At 38.3% G+C, this 6,510-nt stretch overlaps 1 long non-coding RNA gene across 1 annotated transcript; it reads right to left on the bottom strand.

Moving 5' to 3' along the window:
- Positions 1-3,667: 3,667 nt before the first annotated feature.
- Positions 3,668-5,921, bottom strand: LOC133276497 (uncharacterized). The gene is made up of 3 exons (XR_009745893.1): positions 5,797-5,921; positions 4,420-4,490; positions 3,668-3,748 (listed from the first exon to the last, which is right to left on the bottom strand). It is a non-coding gene; the product is annotated as an uncharacterized LOC133276497 (long non-coding RNA).
- Positions 5,922-6,510: the final 589 nt, after the last annotated feature.

The following is a 6,510-nucleotide window of genomic DNA, read 5'->3' as shown; positions in this document are numbered from 1 at the left end:
CTGAGTGCTTTGAAACAGGCTGTTGTTCCTGGAAGACCAGTTTAATCAGTGCAGACTGGTCCTTTCAGGTAAAATGCCGTAACTTCATTAGATGTCCAGGATGCACAAAATTTGTGGCTACTTCAGAGAGTGAAGTAATAGTCATTGCCATGATAGAAGGGGGTGAGAATGAGGTGGAAAGCTTGATCTTCTCCAGTGGGGGCTAAAAAGTTACAGAACACAGCTAAGGCTAATGAAATAATCTAAGTCATTGAGAATTACCTGAGAGACTAAACTGTTTAGCCAGTGGAGGAAAAGGGAAAGAGTTGTTCCTCCTCCAGGTGCTTTGTAACTATCAATCCTGTAATACAAAGCCGTGCAAACAATGTGTAAGAATAAAGAACTCAGCTAGCAAAACAATTGCCACCAAGAGCTGTGCCTGCTGCTGAGCTATATAGTCTGCAAGGGTGAATTGTATTCATAAAGGTAGGGGAAACCTGTGGTCTTTTCTTATGGGTTTGTGGTTTTGGACTGGACGGGGCTATAAATGTTGCAGAAGCAGAAAAGCACAGGAATTACTGCTGGGGCAGAAAGATAAAGCTGCAAATTTTAGCACAACTGTGTACATGTAAGACGTGTCGTTTCTTGCTTAAAACGAGCTATCTTTGAACAGTAAGAAGCAGATATATTATGGTCTGTAAGTAGCACAGTATTTATCTTCTGTTTTTATTTGCCCAACAGAGAAGAGAATGCTGTTGAAAATTAACTGGCTTATTGGTCTCATAGTGTCCCAGATGCTAGATTCGTATTTCAGCTGCTGTTACCCCATGAGTATATAGCTGAAGCTACTGGGAGTTACATTTTACAGCATGCTGTCTAAACACCATAATCCAACCTTTGGTTAGGTTTTCACCTCTCCCAACCCATCTAAAATACAGGATAAGTGCAAAGAGAATTAGAGGCAGATATTAAAATCTTGTAAATGTAACTAATAAATATAAAATCTGGGAAAAACCTCTGTGCGGCAAACCCAAATGAACATGATTCGTGTAGCATCTTTAAACTTCCCTTTTTTAAAATTGAAACAATTCCAGAATTAAAGTCACTTAAGGCTTGTCTTCAGGCCAGACTGACTAGAAAATGTTTCAATTTCAATAAACCACTGTTTGGTTTAGTCTAAAACTGGTAGGACGTGAAAAACCTCAACAAAACCTCATTTAAATATAGTAATGCCCAATTTCGGTAATGTAACATGTACAAACAAGATGTCCATCAGTTCAGTTGGCAGTTTCCACTAAATGCTCTGAGAACCACAAATACTGTGCACTTTTTTGTCTGCTATTTAGAGAATAAATGTAGCTTACTCTCCACTATTACTTTATGTAGTACTTTTTTTACCTGCTTCAGTGTAGTTGGTGAAGGAAAGCTTTTGCTCAGTCTTTTATTCTGTTGGCTACTGGTTGTACCTTTGACCTGCACAGTCTGGGCATTTACTGGTGCAAAACTGGAACATAATTTGGTTTTGGTTTGGATGAGGATTTGACGTAGTGTTTGTAACATTTGCATTCCATTTGCATCTTTACAGGTCACACTTACAGGCAAGTATGGATGCATATTTCAAAATCAACTATTAGCATTCCAGACACTAGCTAGACAGGTAATTTTGCTGGTTGGAATAAAATCAGGATTTAATGGGAACATTAGTAAAGTTTATCTGACGGGGGTTTTTTGGTTTGCTTCCTCTAATATTAATTAGAATGACTGTAAAAACATATCATTTCAGCTTTCAGTTTCTAGTTTTACAGTATTAGATGGCCAAGACTGCATTAAGGTCAGAGTTTGGATTTTTATAGATAAATTTAATTTAAACCACAAAAAAATACGTATGTAAACTGAAGTCACAAATTTGCACAAACCGAAGAAAGCAAAAGTCAGGTTTATACACATCAAAGGAGCTACATGGAGAAGAATTTGGTTCAGAGGCTGGGCTCTGGCTACTCAAAAGGATTTGCCTTCTCTAAAGGGGTGATGCAGACAACATGACTACAATAGGGCATCAGCTTTCAGTTTGACTCAACTAACCTGTTTCTTTACCAGAAGTGCAGGCAGTTAGCCATAAAAGTGGCCAAACCAGGAATGTATTGTTCTAACGTTTGTGCAGTGAAAAAACCCCTTCAGCCATTCTACCCCACTTTGCCAACGTTTCTGAAGTCTTGCAAAGGCAGTGATGCAAAACATGGTTCATTTGCAATAAAATGTTCCCAGAGAAAATTCTGAGGCCATAAGCCACATTTCTGAAAACTGCAATGACTCAAGTGACCTCTTGTTCTGACAACTGCAATTTTAAGCCTCTAATACTCTGATCTGTAATCAAGATAGGGAAAAAGAAACAGTGATGTGGGCAACACAGGCCAGACTGGATTGCATCAGAATATGGTATTTGCTTTCTTGGCTGACCCAATATGATGCATAACTTCAAGATGAAGCCTAGTAAGAAAACTGTAAGGACATTTCCTGTCCCTTGAATTTATTCAGTTGTTCAGTTGTTTCCAGTTGGTCATTTACTTTCAGGACTGTTTGTACTGCACTGGCCTGAGGGCAGTCTGGCCCCTATGGAATAGTAGTGCTGAAAAGCTTAATAGGATCTCAAGAGATCCATGGTCCATTCCCCTACACTGAGCTGACCAGCTGTATTCTAGACCATCCTCAATAAAATGGTGCCTAACTGTTCTTAAAACTTCCAGTTTCCTAAAACCTTCCTAGTCTATGGCCTTCTGAGCTAACCTATTTTGGTGTTTAATAATCCTTTATGCTGGAAAACATTTTCCTTATGCTCAGTCTATGCTCAATCCCCCATACAATAAATTAAGCCAGTTATTTCTTGGGTTTCCTCTTGTGGCCATGAGTAAGAATTAACCATCTGCATTTCATTTAAGGAGAGTTTGTTGCTTTCTTTTTTTTTTAATCCACAATAATATACATAAATTTTTAATATAATGATATGCAATAATACTGGAAGGACGAGGATTTGCTGTGTTGGACCTAGTTAGTGATCTGTGGACTCACTCCTCCTTGCCTATGCCAGTCTACAAGCATTCCTCTGCAGTAAGAGAAACCCTCCCTTCTATTGGATGAATATCTGCAAGTATCTACATGCACTGGTGTAGCCATGGGTAAATTCAGTAACATCTTGTGCTCTGAATCTTTATACTTGTAGTGCAGATGTAGCAAGGACCTGGAGTATTGGCAAATACCTGTATTTGTATTCAGTGATTTTGTCTCAGGCATAAATTTTATCACACAGAGTAATCCGTTACCCAAGCTGAACCTCAAAATGAGTAGATCCTGTCATTGCTCAAAACTATGGAATCCTGTAACCACTGCAGTGGCTTTGCTGATCAGGAAAACATTTGATTTGGTGTTTTAACCTCTTTATAATATTTGCAAAGACTAAAAGCCAAATTGCATTATCATGTAATATAATGGAAAAACTGAGCTCTGCTGAGTTAATCCTAGTAACACTGCTGCCCATGAAAACAAGTTTGACCTCAATGTGTATGACAGGATTAATCAATTTAAAATGTTTTCAGTATTTCAGAAACATGTAATTCTGTGTAAATGGAAAATATTAGTTTCTTTACAGAATGTGGTTTTTAGTTGACAATGGAAAAAATGTATTTACCCCTATGGTCTTGGTGTGAGTTCCGAACTGAAGCTCTGCAGAGTGGCTGTGGTCATCCTGCTCCTACTCCAGGCTGTGTAGGGGGAACTTAGTACAAGCATAGTAAATGCAGACAATAGAAAGCTTGGAATAGTAAAAGCTCAAGAGCAACTCAGCAGAACAGAACTAACTCCAAGAAATAACAAGTATGTTTCAGCAGGTCTCACTACTTCTGTCCCCTTGCATGCTTTGAAACAGAGTTATCACATGCACAGACTGTACAATGGACCTGTGTCGTTTAAAGGGGCATTAATGGGGACTATCAACTAATTCTGACTGTGCAGAATTTCAGAAGTCATTAACAAAAAGGGATTTTTTTTACCTCATAGTTATGGAGAAATGATGGGAGCTATTTGGTGCAGGATGCAGAACTGATGCTGCACTATCTTATCCATCTAAAGTGTGAATATTTCTGCCTTTCTTTAGGTCTTGTGACAATAACACCTTTATAATACTTCTGTAGCAGTATCATCTAACTTGCTAAATGCTGTCCAGATTCTAACCTTCATCATTGTACAAACCATCCACTGGTATTACTTAAGAAGTGACTGGGGCAGGTGTCTTGGAAATACTGTATTCCTCTAGCCTTTCTGCAGCTCTGAACATCCCTGTTAAGATCCAGCATCATATTCCTGAGTGCAAACTAATGATGATAGCTTCCCCAAAGGCATCCAAGCAGCACAGTCTCATTTATCAGTTTCATACAGTTTCATACAAACCTAAGTATTCTGCTTAAAATTCAGTGGGATTTTTCCAGAAAATTCAGAGTAAGTGGGTATTTCCATGTGTGCTAGAACAGAAACAAGAAAATGGAAATAACTGCAGCTTGCACTCAGCATTCTTAATGGAAACCTCAAGCACTCAGTTTCTCGGTAAAACTTCTCAGTGCTAATTTTAATGCAAACAAACCACTGCTTAGAGTGCTAATGTGTCTTTTGCTATGACTTGTGAGACATGTTTTACTGTTTTATGGTACTCTTTCGTAGCTGCAATAGCAATCTAGTGCCTACAGAAGATTACATTCTCAAAATGCAGGCTTTCTTGATGTATGCACTATTGTTCTGCCAATTTGAATTGCATATAAAAATTAGTATGCAATTTTGCATTGTAAATTGGCTTTTTAGTGTGCAAATGAAAGTGCCTGCATGAAAGTTTTGAGACAAAACATTTGGGAAAATAGACATAAAATGCATTTTTTTTTTTTTTAATAACTGGTAAGGAATTATGTGGAATATGCAGAAATATCTAAGGAAGGGAGAAAGAGCAGATAAAATGTCAGCCCTGACATTTCTGTCACTGCTCATTTCCATTTTTCACAAATGAAATAAAGTTCAGTAAAAAGCCAGATCAGCTTTTCTTTTCCATACTTTGGAGATGAATTTTTAATAACTAAGGTTGGACATTTACTGTGTACTGTCTGCTCTAGTCCTTGCTTTCAACTGTTACTTTCTATTAAAGCTTTCCAGAGTAAAGACTTGGAGATTTGGTTGTTCCAGAACATGGCATACAGAATCCCTTCTGCTTGAAACTGCCTTGCTTCTCAAAACAAAGAAGCAATGGGATGGGATAGCTTTATTCTGTGCTTACTGCAGTAAGCAGGAAGTCTTTTACAGAGCAGCATCAACCTCATAGGGAACGCTATAACCAGTAGCAAGCATTTTCTGCAGCAGAACCTTGACTGCAAACTTTTCTTTGTATCCAACACAGTCACCAACACCATCTCAATACATCAGAGCTCTCTGGAGTTGCAGAAAGACTCAACTGCTCTTTGAATTCCTTCCAAAGGGCCTTCAAGTCTATCTCTCTCCAGTTAAACTTGTCTTTGGAGCTCTGCAAATGCATTAGTTTTTTATTGAAGTTCTCTTGACTTGTTGTGCACACAGCACAAACAATGAAAAGGTGTTTTAATGCTGTAACTACAGACATCTGAATGACAATCAAACAATAATAATCTCCTTATTTACTTTTGCAATTGATAGAGGCTGAGGAAATGAAGCCTTCCAGGTGCTGTTCGAAACCAGAAAGGCCATATGAGGAGAAAGTCCATGTGAGTATATTGGTAGAAACTACACAAAATAATACAGAAAAGTGAACACCTTGTTCAGATTGATAGGTGGGATTAAAATCAACCAGGCCTCCAAGTGACGAGAACAGCTGAAATGTATTCTCATAAACACTTCTGTAGGGCAGGTTCTTCTGTGAAAAACAACAGAGACCACTTCAAAAATGAAGAATTTTGCATTAGACAAGTGTGTGATGAGCAAGAGGATGAAGTATTTAGCATTCATAGGCTGGAATCTACATCCAGCTAAATTATGAAGTGATAATATTAAAAAAATAAATACCTGAGCTTCAGAAAGCTGTTTTAGAAACCCCAGTGTTTTGAGACAGATGCTTCACAGGTTTACATGCAGAAGCTGAATGTGTTTTGGAATGCTAAAGCTTCCTTGTGTATTCTCTGCCACAATGGATTATGGTATTTATGAGATTGATTTTATTTTTACCTTTGCAAGTTATTGCTAGTGACAGAATGAAAGTGCACATCAGAAACCCCTAATATTAATGTTCTTAAGCTTAAGTCTTAGGTCTTAATTTCTTGTGGCCGCAGCACAAAGAAGAGATTCAGAATTCAGCAGCTACCTATATACTCTAAGTAAACAACTGCCAGAGCCAGTGCTGACTGAACTCCGTCAGTAATTCCCTGTACCTCTTTTCCTGTGGTTGACCCAAACAAGTGTCCATGCTGGCTACATGCATTCCTCCTCACAGAGTGGTGGAACAAAAAGTCCAAGCAGGGCTGATCTCCTCTA

This window comes from Pezoporus flaviventris, unplaced genomic scaffold, assembly GCF_033815535.1.
Source record: "Pezoporus flaviventris isolate CSIRO_AGI_PZ_B2104156 unplaced genomic scaffold, CSIRO_AGI_Pfla_v1 ptg000045l, whole genome shotgun sequence".
NCBI lineage: Eukaryota > Metazoa > Chordata > Aves > Psittaciformes > Psittacidae > Pezoporus > Pezoporus flaviventris.
Note: the sequence above shows the minus strand (reverse complement) of the source record. Positions and strands in the feature narration are given on the sequence as shown.